The sequence below is a fragment of the Meriones unguiculatus genome, chromosome 21 (genome assembly GCF_030254825.1).
Source record: "Meriones unguiculatus strain TT.TT164.6M chromosome 21, Bangor_MerUng_6.1, whole genome shotgun sequence".
NCBI lineage: Eukaryota > Metazoa > Chordata > Mammalia > Rodentia > Muridae > Meriones > Meriones unguiculatus.
In genome coordinates this window covers 15789096-15808370 of record NC_083368.1, presented here as the reverse complement: position 1 = coordinate 15808370, position 19275 = coordinate 15789096, and the positions used below count along the sequence as shown (strand labels likewise).

Sequence of the window (19275 nt, the reverse complement as noted above, 5' to 3'; positions counted from 1 at the left end):
AGAGGGGGTAGAGTGTTATGAAACATTATCTTAAAAGTAAGAGCAAGACCTGAAGAAGACTGGTACCTGTCAACATCCTGCCATGGAGGCAGGAGAAGCTCCTGAGGTACACTCTTGCCCAATGATCAGTAGACAGTTAATAGTTGCTAGGGGACAGAAAAAACTTTTTCCTTAGTGATGTAACTCCACATTCACACTCTACTGTAATGAAATTCATTGAGTAATCAAAAAATATATACAAAAAAAAGACATGAAAGTAGAAGAAGGACTAGTTAGGAAGAGGAACAGGAGGAGGACAAAGGTTATGTAGATGTATGAAATATGTCATAATGAGACTGGGCATGATGGTGCATGTCTTTAACCCCACCACTAGGGAAGCAGAGACAGAGACCTCTGTGAGTCTGAGACCAGCCTGGTATACACAGTGAGTTCCAGGTCAGGTGGGGCTACATAAAGAAATCCTGTCTCAATATACCAAAAAAAGGAGGAGGAGAAAGATGCAGAAGAAGGGGGTGGGAGGAAAGAAAAAGAAAAGAAAGAAAGAAAAGAATACATACATATACACACAAATAGTGGGGCTGAAGAGATGGCTTAGCAGTTAAGAGCACTGGCTGCTCTTCCAGAGGACCTGGGTTCAATTCTTAGCACCCACATGACAAATCCCAACTGTCTATAACTTCACTACTAAGGAGGGGTCCTCTTCTGGCCTCCAAAGGCACAGGGATGCATGTGGTACACAGACATATATATTCAGGCAACAACATTATTAGGGTTGCTTCAGAGCAGCTGACTATGATTTGCCTTGTGCTCAAGCAGAGGCGCGGTTTGTCAGCTGGAGATAGTTTCTTGTGTGATTTCAACGTTTGAAATTCTAGGGACTTTTCAGAGGGTATAGAAATGCTAGGGCCCTAAGAAGTGGGGTTGTTTGTTGCTGTTGGTCACAGTTTGTTAAAAGACAAGAAGATTTTAGTATGTTTACCCTATATTATATGTCTAATATCCACTTATAAGTGAGAATATACCATGTGTGTCTTTCTGTTTCTGGGATACCTCACTCAGGATGATCTTTTCTAGGACCCACCATTTGCCTTCAAATTTCATGATTTCCTTGTTTTTAATTGCTGAGTAGTATTCCATTGTGTAAAAGTACCACAATTTCTGTATCCATTCTTCCGTTGAGGGACATCTGGGTTGTTTCCAGCTTCTGGCTATTACAAATAAAGCTGCTATAAATGCGGTTGACCAAATGTCCTTGTTGTGTACTTGAGCATATTTTGGATATATGCCTAGGAGTGGTATAGCTGGATCTTGAGGAAGCACTATTTCTAATTTTCTGAGAAAGCTCCAGATTGATTTCCAAAGTGGTTGTACAAGTTCACATTCCAACAAGCAATGGAGGAGGGTTCCCCTTTCCAGCATCCATTGTCACTTGAGTTTTTGATCTTAACCATTCTGATGGAAACATACTAAAATCTGTACATCTAAAGAAGCTAAGCAAGAAGGAGGACCCTGGGCAAGATGATTAATCCTCACTCAGAAAGACAAATGGGATGGAGATTGGAAGAAGGAGAAAACAGGAAAAAAGACAAGAACCTATCACAGAGGGATTCTGAAAGCCTCTACCCAACAGTGTTATCAAAGCAGATGTTGAGACTCATAACCAAACTTTGGGCAGAGTGTAGAGAATCTTGTGAAAGAAGGGGGAGATAGTAAGACCTGGAGAGAACAGGAGCTCCACAAGGAGAGCAACAGAACCAAAAAATCTGGGCACAGGGGTCTTTTCTGATACTGATTCTCCAACCAATAACCATTCATGGATATAAACTAGATAACCTAGAACCCCTGCTCAGATGTAACCCATGGCAAGTGGGTTCCCTAGTAAGGGAAACAGGGACTGTCTCTGACATGAGCTCAGTGGCTGGCTCTTTGATCATCTCCCCCTGAGTGGGGAGCAGCCTTACCAGGCCACAGAGGAGGACAATGCAGCCAATCCTGATGAGACCTGATATAAGCTAGGATCAGAAGGAAGGGGAGGAGGTCCTCCCCGATCAGTAGACTTGGAGAGGGGCATGGGAGGAGATGAGAGAGGGAGGGTGAGACTGAGAGGGAATGAGAAAGGGGGATACAGCTGGGATACAAAATGAATAAACTGTAATTAATATAAAAAAATAAAATTTTATTTAAAAAAAAAGAGACAAGAAGAAGAAATTAGATAGCCTGATGGTGAAGATCAAACTTGTCCCAAGGAGCAATCAGCAGGAAGTAGTCTAATGATAATGTCAACCCCTTTTTAACTCCTGACTTTATTCAGAGATCTCTTTCCTCTCTGTCCTTTTGTCTCTCTTCTCTAGTGTTAGGGAATTGTAAGGGAAGAGAGGGTGGAGAAGGGTAGAAGAAAAACCCACAAAGAAGTAAACCAATGGCTACAGGATATATATTCAAGCAAAACACCTATACACATAAAATTAAAATAAAACACATATGTTGGAAGCATTAGGTGTGGCAGTGCACACACCTTAATCCCAGCACTCTGGAAGCAGAGGCAGGCAGATCTCTGTGAATTCAGGCCAGTAAGGGTCTACAAAGTGATTTAGTTCCAGGCCAGCCAGTGCTGCACAGTGAGACCCTGTCTCAAAAAACAAAAAGAAAAAGAAAAAAGGCCACCATGATGGTTCTGCAGATAGACACTTGCTGCCAAGTGTGAGGACCTCAGTTCAATCCCCTGGGACCAACATGGTGGAAGATAATAAAGGAGCCGCACAAGTTGTCCTCTGACCTCCACACTCAAACACCCACCCACACATGTACATGCACACACAAATTCAAGGAACATAGTAACTTTAAAAAAAAAAAAAGAAAGAAAGAAAAAGAAAAGTGGGAGAGCAGTATCTCAGGGTAAAGGCACTTGCTACCCAAACCTGGAGACCTTTATTAAGTTCCCAAAACACATGTAAATATAGAGAACTGATTCCACAAAGTTGTTCGATGACCTCCACTAGCACTCCATGCCCTCACACTCAGCAAAGCACATAAATAATAAAACAAACAGAACCAGAAAGGAAAGAACTGGGAAAACAGATCAAATGAACAGTTTCTCTATTAAGAGTAGCATAGAGCATTATGGCAAACACCACTAACAGCACTAAAGCAGAGGCAGAGGCAAACTCTGTGAATTTGAGGCCAGCCTGATCTACATGGTAAGTTCCTGGACAGCCAGGGCTACAAAGAGACCCTGTCCAAAAAAAAAAAAAAAAAAAAAAAAGTAGCATGGAAAGGGATGATTTATTACTTTTTTTTTTCTGTGTTCCAAATTTTGTGCAATAAAAACTTAACTTTAAATAAATTTTAAGATTTTTTGGGGGGGAGGGATTGTTTGGGTTTTTTGGTTTTTTGTTTTGGAGGTTTTTTCGAGACAGGGTTTCTCTGTGTAGCCTTGACTGTCCTGGACTCACTTTGTAGACCAGGCTGGCCTTGAATTCACATCCATCTGCCTCCCCAAGTGCTGGGATTACAGGCATGCACCACAGCCTCTACCTCTTTGGAGACCAGGCTGGCCTAGAACTCATAGAGAGCCGCCTGCCTCCATATCCCTGAGTGCTGAGATTACAGGTGTGTACCACCACACCTGGCAAAATTTGAAATTATTAAAGAAAACCTCCACAATTAGAAATCTATACATTACATCATGATAGCAGGAAAAGAAAATGTTCTACTAGGATAATACAGCTTACATTTTTAAAAATGAACAAAATTTTTTTTAACAATTTAGTTTTATTTTATGTGCATTAGTATTTAGCCAGCATGTATGTCTGTGTGAGGGTGTCAGATCTTGGAGTTACAGATCTTGGGAATTGAACTCAGGTCCTCTGGAAGAGCAATCAGTGCTCTTAACCACTGAGCCATCTCTGCAGCCCCACAACAAAAAAAAAAAAAAATTTAAATGTATATAGTGTAGCCGGCTTTTAATCCCTGCACATGGGAGGCAGAGGGAACCTGGTCTACAAAGTGAGTTCCAGAACAGCCAGAGCTACATAGAAAGACCCTGTCCTGAAAAAAACAAAATATGTAAATAAATGAGAAAAAATGATAATCCTAAATTAAGCTCATCCTTTAAAACTGAAACACTATTTTAACTGAAGTTCAAGTCACTCCCAACCTCTCACTGGGTATACCAGAGACCTTGAAAAAGGTAACCTGTATTTGAAAGCATCCTCTAAATAACAGGGGTAGGAAAAAAGTGTCCTGATCAGGATTAGGATCAGCAAATATTAGGATTGGAAATACAATGAGATCTCATAGAAATCTGATTAAAAAAAAAAAAAAAAAAACTTCTGGTAATTAAGAAAGTCTAAACATTTCTCTTATAACTATCAATAAATTCTTTGGTTTGATTATTTCCCAACAGCAGTAAAGGGTCATCAGTAAGATCACAAGACACCTGGTAGAACACAAGCTATTGGCAATGTCTGCAGACTCAACAGCTCCTGCCTGCCCAGGAAGAAAGAGATAAGGAAGGAACTCAACAGACAGGTAAAATGGCTTAGCAGGTAAAGAAAGGCTTGCCATCAAAGCTTTATGACCTGTCTTTTTAATCCTCAGGACTCACATGATGGAAAAGAACCAACTCCCACAAGATGTCGCCCAATTACACCTGCACACAGGTAAATAAATGCCTCAAAAAAAATTGTTTTTAAAGGAAAAAAAGAGTCAAGCATGGTGGCCCACACCTTTAATCCCAGCACACTCCTGGAGGCTGAGGTAGGCAGATCTCTGTGCACTAGAAAGAAAGCTAACTAACTGTTAAGAGTAAAAGGCTACTTACTAGAGAGGATAAGGAGACAACAGAGAAAAAACAAAAAAAGCCGGGGGAGTGGTGGGGAGTAGGGATTGGCTACACAGAGAAACCCTAGCTCAACAAACCCAAACAAACAAAATCCGAGATTTTGGCTTGGGTGTTATGTTGATGACATCCTGTATGAAGAAAATCCTTAAGAATCTATAAAACAGCAGTAAGAAGATTTAGGAAAATAAAAGAAACAAGAGCCATAAACTACTATAATTTCTATACACTGGCAATAGCTTATGAACGCAAAGGTTAAAAAGAATTAAGCTGGGTGTGGTGGCACACACTTTTAACCCCTCTGTGAGTTGAAGGCCAGCCTGAGGCCAGGTTACTTACTACCACAGTAAGTTCCAAGACAGCCAGAACTATGTATCGAATAAAGCTGGACAGTGGTGGCACACGCCTTTAGTCCCAGCATTTGGGAGGAAGACGCAGACACATCTCTGGGAGTTGGAGGCCAGCCTGGTCTACAAAGTGAGTCCAAGACAGCCAAGGCTACACAGAGAAACCCTGTCTCAAAAAAAAAAAAAAAATTAAAATAAAAAGAAAGAATGAGAGTCCAGTAGTTCCTCTGGCTGCTCTTCCAAAGGAACAGGGTTTGATCCCCAGCAACCGACACGGCAGTTCACAATTGTCTCTAACTCCAGTCCCAAAAGAAGCCCTCTTTAAGTATCACGAAGGTACATGGCACACAGACATACAGACATTAAAAAATACTCATATATGTGAAATAAAATCATTTTAAAAACTAGTAAAAGACTTGTACCCAAAAAATTACATGAGCCTGGCAGTGGTGGTGTACTCCTTTAGTCATAGCACTGGGGAGACAGAGGCAGGCAATCTCTTGTAAGTTCAAGGCCAGCCTTGTCTACAAAGCTAGTTCCAAGACAGACAGGGCTGTAAAACAAAAGAAAACAAACTAACAAAAAAAACCTGTATCAAAAAGAAGAGAGAGAAAGAGAACCATACACAACAAGAACCAACCCAGTGGAGTACCCTTTTAATCCTATCAGAGGAAGGCAGGCAGAACCCTATGCTTTCAAGGTCAGCCAGGGTTACATACAGAACAAAAACAACAAAAAGAAAAAAAAAAAAAAAGAAAGAAAGAAAACTATCTTTTTGTTTGTTTATTTGTTTTTCAAGATGGGGTTTCTCTGTATAATTCTTGTGCCCTGGAACTCTAGGATTCAGGAGAAGGAGCATCATTTTCTTCTAATGGTAGAGCAGCTGATAAACTGCCTAAATTCAGAAATAAACCTCCCACCCACAAACAAATCTGATTAGTTTTTGTGACCACAAGACATCAAAGTAGGAACAGAGTTTGTTAAGAAGGTAAGCAAGAATGAGGAATGAGAAAAGGGAATGAAGGTGAAACTAACTAGAATTCATTTATATGCATGTAAAAAGCTGCTAAAGGAAGAAAAGAAAGCAAAAAGAGAAATTACTTGTTAAGTTTTTGTTTTGTTTGTTTGTTTCTGTGCTAAAATCAAAGCAAGCCCCTCAAATCTCTTAAGTAAAAAGCTTGCTCTCATTTGATATTGATAACCAAGCAACAGAATCATTAGTTATGGTTTTATCACCCCTGCCAAGGTTATTTTTCTCACAAATATGGTTTTCCTGTTTAACATCATCGATGGCTTTCTACTGTCCATGGTAAAACATTTAAAGGCTGCAATTCAATCTTTTCCTCCTCCTTCCACATAAGGCAAGAGTTAATTTAAATCCCAGGGGATAGTTACATATACAAGTCTTTGCAACTATGACTGTCCTACTACAGCTCTTTTACCTGTAAAACTAGGTCTGACAATAAAACTACTGTCATATACTATCATATACCAGCCATGTACAAACTTCTCATTCTCCAACACATCCCTTACCTGGTTCTCTTCAGTAGTATGTTTTCATTCAAGACTTCAGAGAGCCAGGTATGGTGGGTCATGCCTGTAGTCCCAGCATTCTGAAAGATGAGGCAGGAGAATTGCCTCAAGTTCAAGGCTAGGCTGGGCTACAGTGAGAGAATTTTTCTTTTTCTTTCCTTTTTTTTAAAAAAACTTTTCATTGATTCTTTCTGAATTTTACATCATGCACCCTAACTCCACTCATCTCCCCATGCTCCATATCCAACCTCCACCCTTTCAACCTCCACCCCAAAATAAAACAAAAAGATAAAAAGTAAATAAAAATCTCACCGTGGAAGCTGCAGTGTGTCACAGTGTGTCACACAGTATATACCCTTTTGCCCAAACGTCTTTACTTGCAAATGTTTATTGCAGTGAGTCACTGGTCTGGTTCTAGGACTCTGATGTGGATCCTCACTGGGACTTCTCTCAGATATCCTGTTGTTGCCTTTTGTCATGGAGATCCTGCAGCTCTAGAGCTGCATGACAGGCCCCTTCATGAGCTCCAACAGCTCCAGATGAAGTAGATGTTGGGGTGGGCCACCTCAAAGCCCTGGATGTGGGTCTAGGTGGTAGCTGAGTTGGTCACCCTGCCTGGCCAGCTGTCCTGCACCTGGGCCACCAGAATCAGCTCTCACTTTGAGAACGGTAGGGCCAGCTCTCTTGCCTGCAGCAAATGGCAAGGGGCAGCACAGGCAGCCATACCTATAACACCAGGGCCAGCTCTATCACACTGTGCAAGCAAGGTGAATGAGACCTTTTCTTAGACAAAAGGAAATGGGGTAAGAGAACTCCCAAAAGCAAATGATGTACACCAGCACTAAGGAGGCAGAGGCAGGCAGATCTCTGAGTTCCAGGACAGCCAGGGCTGCATAGAGAAAGCCTGCCTTGAAAAACCAAAATACATACACATATACAATAAATAAATGTTTTTTGTATTATTATTACACCCCCGGCCTCCCTTACAGGTACATCTACAGGTACTGTGACCTCTATGTTACAATTATATGTTCAAGCTGAAATAGAGGGTGCTTTCAAATATTTTCTCTCATTTTTTTACATAGTTACTTTTTTTCAGACAGGGTTTCTCTATGCAGTTTTGTAGCCCAGACTAGCCTGGAAAACAGAGTTCCCTGCCTCTGCCTTCTCAATGCTGGGACTAAAGGCATGCATCAGTATTTTCCCTGCCATGTATGTATGTGTACTACATGCATGCATGGTACTCAGAAAGGTCAGAGGAGGGTATCAGATATCATGGAGCAGTCAGTCCATGTGAGGAATAGAAATCAAACTTGGGTCCTTGCAATAACTAGTCCTCTTAACTGCTGAGATATACACACCCACACGCATGCACGCACACAAGCATGCATGCATGCATGCAGGCTCTCGCACATTTTTGAAACAGTGCTAGCCTCGAAGATCCCAAACAGTGCTGTTTTAAATGGCATTTTAAATGGTCACTATTGCTCTGTGGTCTCTTCCATTCTATTCCATGGCATCATGGATGGAATCTTAAAGCAGATACCCTAGAAACACAAGAGACAAGTCTCCAGTGAGTGTCTCTGCAGTGCAAAGGCGCCATACACCACCTTAGCTCCAACCTACAGAATTTGATAGGAAAAATAACAATAATAATACACACTCAGTTAAAGACTCTTTTATTCTAGAATTTCTATTTTAAAAGGGGGGTGGAGCAGAGAGACAGATGGGAGTGATGGCACAATGTTTGGGTGGCAGGGACAGGTGGATCTCTGTGAGATCGAGGCCAGCCTTATCTTCATAATGCCATGTTAAAACAAAGGCAGGGGTTGAAGAGAGGGGGCCACCTAGTCCTTACTGACACCCTATTTGTCAAAAGAACCAGAATAGAATCTAGACCTCTCAACAAAGTACAAATGTTTCACTATGTATCAGATGTGTTTAAGTAAAAAACATAAAAACCTAACTTTTGGAGGAAGTCCTAATTCTTTAGCTACTGGGTATTTCTAATCACAGACCTATATCTATAGTCACATAATTATGTTTGAAGGAAAGCGGTTTGAGACAGACTATGTACCCAAGGCTGGCCTCGCTCATACGGGATCTGTAGTAAGGATGACATTGAACTTCTGATTCTCTTGGCCTCACCTTCCCAGGGATGAGACTGTACTACAGGCACTGGAGACCAAACACAGGGCTTCATGTATGCTAGGCAACATTAATCAACAGTCCTGATAACAGCATTTTAAAAATATTAAATTCCTTAACAGGAGTTTACATCAAAATACCTTAGAGAAGGACCAAAGGTATCAGGAAACCTCATTTAACTATCCCAGCAAAAGAACCTGGAAAACAGTCATTATCGTTTGTATCAGACATACTCTGTTAAGAGTCCCTTAATTCATAAAACTATCTCCTTTCATTATTTTAACAACATTTGCCTGTATAATTGTGTGTGTGTGTGTGTGTGTGTGTGTGTGTGTGTGTGTACATGCTAAGATACATGTATAGTGGTTTCTCTCTTTCCACCATGTGGTTCTCCTGGCCTAGACCCAGAATTGGTGGTAAGCATTTTTACCCACCAAGACATCTTACCAGCCTGGTGTCCATTATTACTATTCTTTGTTACTGCAAACAAACCATCATATTTATTCATGATTTCACAATCTTGGCTGGGTTCAGCTGAGTGGTAACTCTGCTACTCTTACCAGTGGTTGCTTTTGTGACTGCATTCAACCAGAAAGTCAACCCTGCTGAGACTCTGGAATAGTCAATCTGGGAACCTCTCCATCTCCACAGACTCTCCAGCAGGATCTGACCCAGCTCCTAGCACTGCAATCACTTAAGACTCCAAAAATGCAAAAGAAATGGCTGCACCCAAACCTAGTCAAGTGTCCTTTCTGCTGCCAAACAGGACTACACAAGACACAACCACAGTACTACACAACAGATTAACTAGAAGTAAGTATGGCCCATGGGGGGTAGGAGGTTGCTTATAAAGGCAGACACCATCTTTTTTTTTTTTTTAATACTATACAGATATCACCTTTATGTATATAAAACCCACATACACACTTTAAGGTCTTTACCTGTAAACTGATTAAATCTTTTTTGTTTGTTTGTTTGTATAAGAGCCTTGACTGTCCTAGAACTCAATTTGTATACCAGACTGGCTTCAAGCTCACAGAAATCTGTCTACCTCTGCCTCCAGAGTGCTGAGATTCAAGGTGTATGCCACTACATGTGGCTGAGATCAAATATTCTTAAAAATCTCACTTAGCCTATCATGTTGGTGGTGCATGCCTTTAATACTGGCACTAAAGAAAAAGAATCAGGCAAATCTCTCAGCTTGAGGCCAGCCTGGTCTACAGAGCAAGTTCTAGGACAACCAGAGCTACCCAGAGAAACCCTGTCTCAAAAACAAACAGAAATGGGAGACAGAAGCAGGTGGATCTCTGTAAATTCCAGGCCAGCTTGGTAGACAAAGTGAATCCAGGACCACCAAGGCCACACAGAGAAACCCTGTCTCCATAAGAAAGGAAAAAAATTATATATGGGAAGTTTTGTTCTCCCTTATTTTTTGCCAGGCTCTACTAAAGGGTGGGACTAAGAACAAAACCATATGGACTACAATGACAACTTCTTTGCTTCTAATGTAATAGGTTACAGTTAAACTTAGAAAGCAAACATTACCAAATATGAACTATGGAAATGGGGCTCAGCATGTAAAAGCATTTACATCTCAGGCCTGAGTTCAGTTCCCAGAACCCATATAAAGGTAGAGGAAAAAAAAAAAAAAAAAAAAACAGCTCCACAAAGTTGTCCTCTGCCCTCCACATATATAACCACGGCTGCCCACATAAGCATGGTTGCACATACATCAGACATGTATGTGTGTATATATATGTGTGTGTGTGTATACACAAATATATACATACTAATAAACTAATTTAATTATAAATTAAGAATAAATGAACAAAGTTTTTTTAAAGATGTGTCTGGCATGATGGTGGAGGCCTTCAATCCCAGAACTCTGGAGGCAGAGGCTCAAAGGTAGCCTAGTCTCGTCGTTTCAGAGTTACATAGTGAGACCCTCTCCCTCAAAAAAAAAAAAAGGAAATAAAAATCAAAATACACTGTATACAGGATCAAACTCTCCAAAAAGTAAACTTAAAATAATTATCTTTTGTAGGACTTAACATGCAAGATATTTCTATTACTGATCTATATCCTTAATACAAGAAATCCTTTTAGTACTACCTAGTAAGTCTCATTTAGAAAAGTTTATTAAAATCTTGACCAGAGTTACATTAAAAAATTCCACAATACTGACATTTATAGGTTTGGGTAATAAAAAAATTTTAAATCATTTTGTCATAACATTACTAAGTTCAGAGCTTTCCTAGGGAGTTACTCTTCTTCATAATGAAAAACATTCGGTAAAAACCCTGCTCTGAGCCTGACCTGGTGGCACATGCCTTCAATCCCAGCACTTGGAAAGCAGATGCAGGTGGTTAGATTTCAGTGAGTTAGTTCCAGGCCAGCCAGAGACAGTACGTCCTGGCTTCAAAGGTGGAGGACAGACCTTGCCTCAACACTCATACAAGCACAGCATACACATAAAGAATAAACTAAATTGCTAAAAAATTACTGATTTCCCCACAGAATTTCTATTTCTCAATAGTAAAATAATATTTTGAGTTATTAACCTTTGCCAGGCACCCTAATCCCAGAGTTAGAGAGGCAAAAATTGTAAATTCAAGGCCATCCAGGGCGATATACTGAGACTGTCTCAAAAGCAAAACAAAACAAATTAACTATTTTTTTAATTCAGAAAGTACATCACAAAGTATAAATACGCTGCCAAATCTTTTTCTATATATAAAATCAACACGAGTTTAAGCTTGTGTGCTTTTTATAGGACAGGGTCACCATTAAACTTATACCTTTACAACTCCTGAGGTTTTCCTCAAGCCAACAATGCAGCAAGCAGCCTCCTACATTGGTTCCCACAGATTTATCTGTCTTGATAAAAAGCTGCACTTGCTAGTTATGGTGCACACCAGTAGGATTTGCTGAAGGACGCAGAGGCCTAAGTTATAGGCCAGCCTGGGCTACACATTTTTGCCAGGCAGCAGTGGTGTACTCAGGAGGCAGAGGCAGGTGGATCTCTGTAAGTTTGAGGCCAGCCTGTTCTAGAGTTCCAGGACATCTAGGGTTACACAGAGAAACCCTATCTCAAAACTTCACAGTGGAGATCAGAGGTGTAGTTCAAGAGGTTAAGAACTTGCTAGAGTGTGAGGCCCTGCGTACATGCCCGACAGAAGAGGGGAAACTGCAAAGTAGACCGCAGCTAGGAAGCAGGTTCAGGTAAATCACATCCGTAATTACCTATCCTGAGCTATCCCTACAGCCCCAGATACTTCTTGAGCATTTCTATCCTCTGGCTATCTATATCAGAAACTTTCATGCTCCTCTGCAATGAATGCTAAAACTCTCTCTTCTCTGCCCCATCTCCAGGAATCTGCCCTTTGCTTTTGCTATGACACTGCAACAATAGCACATTATCTCCGCCTGTAGGTAATGTGTCTCTTCATACTTTTTATCATGGTTTTTCTTAACTACAGGTGGAGCCAGGTGTGGTGGTGAGGCTACTGGAGAGGCTACTAAGTAGACAACAGAAAAAAGATGTAAGCAGCCAGGCGTGGTGGCACACACCTTTAAACCCAGGGGGGGTTCCTGAGTTCCAGGCTAGCCTGGTCTATAGGCCAGCCTGGGCTGTAAAATAAGACTAAGGAGTAGAAGGAGCTCAGGACCAAGCCCCCCCAACCCCCCTGCTAGGAGATCATCTCAAAACAACATGACTTAACAGTAAGAACAAACAAAAAAAGAACTGTTTTTTGCTCACTTTTTCTCCAAGGCCTTAAAAGACTATCATTCAGGATCTGACTGAGTCTACAACACATTTAAAATGCCTAAAAGTTGATAGCCCTGACTATAGGATAAAGCTTAAATTCATTAGTGCAAGAACCACTCACCTTGATCCTCCTCCCTGTACTGAGCCTCTGCCTTCATTCTCCAGGAAAATACTCTTAACTTCCCTCAGAAATAACTGTGTCCCCTCTGCTCTCCCAAACACAGTCTCACTTTCTCATCACTCTACTTGGCTAACCCTTACCAACCCTTCAGGGTTTAATTCAAATACTACTTCCTGTAAACATTCCAGGACTCCAGGACTCCATTTGGCTGGTGACTCTTCTCTTGCAGTTAACTGTTCATGATATTCAACATGTTCTGTAAGTGAGTTACATGTGCCAAAAAAAAAAAAAAAAAAAAAAGGGAAAATATCACCAGAGCTAGATGTGGTAGAACATGCCTGTAAAAGTTGGGAGGCAGAGGTACCCGGGAGGCATAACTTCATGGCCAGCCTGGTCTACCTATCAAATTCCAAGTGAAAAACCGATACAGTAAAATCCTGTCTTAAAAAAATAAAAAAGTGAGCAGAGGGTCAGCAAGATGGCCCAAAGGTGCCTGCCTCAAAGCCTGGCCATCTGGATTTGAGCTCAAGTCCCATATGGTGGAAGGAGAAAACCGATGTCTACAAGTTGTGCATGGACCATGTGTACGTGTGTTTATGTTCCCACACCCACACACATATATATAAATACAAATTAATTCATCTAATGTTAACCCACAAGGTTATTTTAAAAAGTAAACAGAGGGGCTGGAGAGTTGGCTCAACAGTTAAGAACACTTGTTGCTCTGCAGAGGACCAAAGTTTGGTTGCCAGCATCCACATGGTGCCTCAGAACAACCTATTAACTCGAGTTCCAGGGGACCTGATTCCTTCTACTGACTGCCTCAGACACAAGCATGCATGTGATGTAAACATACATGCAACCAAAACACTCATCCACATAAAATAAATAAATCTACAGTGTTTTTAAAGTAAACAGAAAGTTTATGTCGTCTCAAACTGTGCATTTTACATAGCTCCTGCTACCTATAGCAGCAGCAGCAGCAGAAGCAAAGCAAAATATCTTTTACTTGAGGCCTTTCTAATATATTAAAGCAGAAAAAGAGCTGTGTCATTCTTGTTTCTCTAAAGTTATGCTCTTAAATCTCTCACAATCAGCAAGAGATTAAAACTTCCAATTTCAGGCTGCAGAGACAGCTCGTATTGAGAGAACCCACTTCTCTTGCAGAGGACCCAAGTTCGATTCCCACACTCACAACGGCAGTTCACAGCCGCCTTTAATTCTAGATCCAGGGAATCCAGCACAGCCTTCTGGTCTCTGCATGCACCAGGCACTCACACAGTGCATATACATACATGTAGGTGCTCACACATACAAATACAAAATAAAAGTAAGACTAGAGCGGTGGTACACGCCTTTAATCCAAGTGCTCAGAAGGCAGAAGCAAATGTACCTCAATGAGTTCAAGCCCAGCCTGGTCTATACAGTGAGTTTCAGACCAGCCAGGACTACATAGTGAAACCCTGGCTCAAAAGATTAATTAATTTAAAGTAAAATTTTTTTTAAATCTTTAAAAAAGGAACTTCAGGTTTGTCAGAAGGTAGTGGCACACACTTTTGATACCTTTGTTAAGCAAAAGCAAGCAAATCTCTGAGTTCAAGGCCTTCCAGGATAGCCAGAGCTACACAGAGAAATCCTGTCTCAAAACACGCATGCACACACCCACACAAAGAATTCAGATTCCAAATTCAAGATTGGTTTTCCTACTAAATACTTCATAACCACTAGCAGCACACACTGATATGGAAGGCAATCATAAAAGAAAAAAATTATGTCCATTTTACTTGATAACTTTACAACTTATCTTGCCAAGAAGTTCTGAAAATAGTTACTGGGTATAAACATGATAAAGAAAACATTGTAAGAGAAGGAGAGAATTAATCAGCTTGCTAAAAACAACACAGAAAAATATTTAGGGGCCAGTGAGGTGACTTGGTAGCTAAACACACCTGCCATGTAACCTAGAACCCACATGGTGGGAGAGAACTCACCTACTCCCACAAGTTGTCTGCCATGTATGCTCGTGGAAGTCGTAAGTCCATATGCACACACATCTGTGCACACACATATAAATAAATGTAAAAATACATCTATTAGAAAGTTTACTCTATGGCATCAATTTTTTTTGCCTAAGAGCATCACAGATGACAAGCAAAAATCTAAACTCTATCTATCAAGGGCAGCACACATCTCCCCACCAGGAAAGCAGGCATTGAGAACTTCTAGTACTCTGTGTTCTTTATAGGATGCCTGTTGGTTTAAGACTGTATAGCTCTGGTTAGCTTGGAACTTTGTTATGTAGACCATGCTGGTCTAGAATTCAGAGATCCACCAACCTCTGTCTCCCAAGCGCTAGGATCCAAGGTGTGTAACACCACAACTAGTTAAAGATATTATGTGTATGAGTACTTGCCCAAATATATGTATGTGCACCTTATAAACTCCCTAACATGGGTATGGGAACCAAACCCCCATACTCTGGAATAGCAGCAAGTACAGTTAACCACAGAGCCATATCTTCAGCACAATCTAGTGTTCTTTATACCTAAAAACTGACCATATTTATTTTGGAAGGGCAATGAAGTTCCATGAAAGCTCCTTAGTGATAAGCTCATATTGACTTAAAAGGATATAAAAGCTGGACAGCCACTATCTGATCAGAGAAACCTGTGGCCCAGAGAATAACCTGTAGTTTTGCAAAACAAAAAGCAGGTAAGGCAATGAGTCTTATATATAGTCTTGTAATCAATTTTTAACTCTGCAAGCTGACTACAAATCTTGCATCATAGAATTAAGTGGGTAACAGGAAAATGTAATCATTTAAGAATGAGAAATTAAACTATTCGGATACTTTTAAATTTTCATGGAAATCTGTTTATCAACTTGATATATTAACAAGCAATGTAAAATTATAAGACTAAAAACATCATATTCTTAAATATTAAAAAATCCTAGAATAAGCCAACAGTAAACTACAGTGCAGCCAAGTTAAAAAACAATCTCTCCAACAGGAAAGAGAGGCTGACAGTCCTAAATCCAGTTTTCAATTAAATTTGAACATTTTGGTACCTCCTATGGAGCAGAGATTAGTAGAGATAGTTAATTAGGTAGGTAGACAGACAGATATATATAAAATCCCCATATATCTGCTAGTTTAAAAGTAATAAAAATTAAGAATTATTGTTTTATCAGCATGGCTATGCATACCTACATACAATTCCTCCTGTGGGAGGCGGGGAAAAGAATACTGAAATCCTAGGCCAGCTCAAGGTACATTCCTCAAGGTCAGCCCGGGATACATAATAAACCTTATCTTTAAAAAAAAAAAAAAAAAGGTAAGAAAGGGAGGGAGGAAAAGGAAGGGGGGAAAAGGAATTGCTGGAAAGGAAGGAAAAGAAAAACAAATAATTGCTATCATAAATATTATATACTTGCATTATCTCAAAATATTTGAATATTATGGGGGAGACTTTTCATTAAACTGTACATATAGTATGAAAGGACAATCGTCTATGGCTTATTTGAAGTTGTCAGGTAGGAGAAATTTTGTTAGAGAAAGAGTCTTACAAATACAAAGTAACAACTGTTACCCGCTGCACTACAAGACAACCTTCTAAAACACCAGCCATTGTTTCTGGTTTGTCCATAACAGTAACACTCAAGCTGTCTGTCTCTCCAATAACAGTAAATGCGGTCTGAAAGTGATTCAGGGCACAGATCCCACTCAGTAAGAGAGTCGAAGGCAGTATCTCAGAAATCCTGTCCCTGCCACCTGCTGCTTCAACATTTCCCATTCACCACTTACCATCCCTGGCATCAACTTTGATGACCTAACAAATATGGTAGAATACTTAATGGGCTTCCCACTAAAACCAGGTGTGGTAGTTAACAGCATTTAATCCCAGCACTCAAGAGACAAAGGCAGGCAGGTTTGCAAGATCCAAAGCCAGCCTGGTCTACACTGCAAGCCCACAGTGAAACCTGTCTTTAAAAAAAAAAAAAAAGAAAGAAAAGAAAAGAAAATTCTGTTAACATTAACAGAATTAGACTTCTGATGTATACTGTTTTACCAGGGGGTAATAGTATCTCAGGTAAAGGACAACTAAATAATCTTCACAATTTAGGAAAAATTTCAGACAAATGTAAATTTCACTGTGAGTTACAACTTGATATTTGTACAACAGGAAACTCCTGCATACGTATCTACTTTTAAAATTCTACCTCAAAAGAGTAACACCTTCAGTTCAAAATACTTGCTTTTAGGTAGTTAACATAATTTTAGTATAATTAGTTAATGTAAAATCCATTAACTATATAGCCTATGCCTTCTAAATGTGACAAAACTTCAGCTAGCCAAAATTATAAAATACTTGATATGTTTACTTAATTGTTAAAAATTCAAACACAATAATTTGCAGTGCATGGTTACCTTTTTCAATCCAAAGACAAATGCAAAAATCTTCTTTGTGTTATAATCAAACTAGTGTAATAAGGCCTTTTTTCTATCTGACCCTAAGTTAGTAATCAACACTTGTAATATTAAAACTTTTATATCTATTACAACTCACAAAAATATTTAACTTCCAAGGGGAGTGGTGAGGCATGTCTTTTATTCCAAGGCTAGGGAGGCAGAGGCAGGCAGATCTCTGTGAGTTGAAGACCAACCAAGTGCCAGGCTAGCCAGAGCTACATAGAGACCCTGTCCCAAACAAACAAAGGATATTAACTTTCATTTCTTTAGTGCACTGTTTGCAATTCCACGTTATTCATTTACTACAAACCTAAATCACATTTGTTACACATCAGTTTCACTTTCAGGGTCTTCACTAACTACAGGGTCTTTTCCACATGGATTCTAATATGGTGCAGAGATACACAATCAAAAACCTCCTTGCCTTCCATTTCACTCAGCAGTTTCCATTTACGTATTTCAAAATCAATTAAAAGATTCCACTCCCTTCAAAAGATACCTAATTTTAAAGAATTTTAAAGCTGGAAGCCAGTTACCACTACATTTTACTTCCCTGTAAAGAATTCTATATTGCTTTTCAAATCTAAAAAAAAAAAAAAAGTTTAAGACTGAATTGGCCTAAACATTTCCTAAGGTTTTGATAGCCTATACTGTCATTCTTTAGAAAAATGTTTAATTTCTCAAAAGGCCATTAGTGCTAAGAACTAAAGTAATAAAATTGCAGTAACTTAAGTCAACCTTTCTTCCAGTTCAGGGGAGTCTCACTAACACAACTTAACTCATGTCAACAAGGAGGCACAGTGAGTGTGTGCCTGGGCATTTGGCTGTCGTGGCCCTGGCACTGCCAAAATGAGCACTTGTATGGCTACTCTAAAAGGAAGAATTTAAATGCAAATATAAAACATATAACTTATCTCAAATTAATGTATCGTAAGATATGTAAATGTTATTTTGTTGGGTTTTTTTTTGGGGGGGGGTTCTATGTTTTGTTTTGTTTTTTCAAGAAAGAGTTTGTCTGAGAGGCCCACACTCCTGGAACTAGCTCAGTAGACCAATTGGCCTTGAACTCCACCTGCCTCTGCCTGCGGGGTGCTAGGATTAAAGGAGTGCTTTATTACGAATCCTCTTATGAGGTGTAGATGTTTTTCAAACAGAGAAAATGGGAAAGAACTGAAGCAAAACTCAGATGTAGCTTAATTCCATGTTGCTTTTTGTAACAGTATTTGTTATTAAACTGACCAAGTCCAAAGTTACTTAAAACTCCACATACCTTCTCCAAATTTCAGCCAAGGCAGTCATAATGGTATTTTATGCAGGACATCACCTTACAATGTAACAGACAAAATAAACTCTTAACTTTGTATCACAAAGAACCTAATGTAATAATGTATACATCCTCTATACAGTGCTTCTCTCAAGACTTCTCACATCTAGGCAAACGCTGGCAGGCAACAAAACATGGAGGCGACTGAAGGCCCTGGAACATTTAGTTGTAAAAGGATAGCAAACCCAGAAAGAAAGGAAAAAAAAAAAAAAAAAAAGGTACACTGGGACAAGAGCTTAGTTGGTTCACGAAGTCCAGGCTGCTTACTATCACCAGACACAACAAATGAATGCACGTAAACCGAAGAAATAGCCTAGCCATAAATGTGCTGGCTTCTTCCTGCAAGTCCCAGCGCACCCTTCCACCGCCAACATTTCAATGAGAATATCATACAATGAAATGAGTAAGCAACACACGCCATTCTGCAACTTTGAAAAACGGGTCACCAATCTTTCGCAGCACCCCGAAGAACCACAACAGCTGAGCAACTCACTCACTCACTGGCACTAAACCGGGTTCCTTCATTTCCAAGCCAAGTTGTCGCTTGGTAAAGACAACACTTCTTGGCTAGTTCATCCACGGGGCACAGTCCTCACATACGCTCAAAAACAATCGAAAGCCATTCCCTGCCCTGCTGGAGTTGAAGTTACGAGTCGAGCGACGTTTAAAGCTGTCTCCCCGAAACAAAGTGTTCTGGGCCGTCACCGCCGCTTAGGAACCCG

The 19275-nt window shown here is 40.0% G+C and overlaps 1 protein-coding gene across 16 annotated transcripts in view; it reads right to left on the bottom strand.

The window, feature by feature from the left end:
• Nucleotides 1–19275, bottom strand: part of Kmt2c (lysine methyltransferase 2C) — a 237528-nt gene that overhangs the window by 217321 nt on the left and 932 nt on the right. The window lies entirely within an intron of this gene.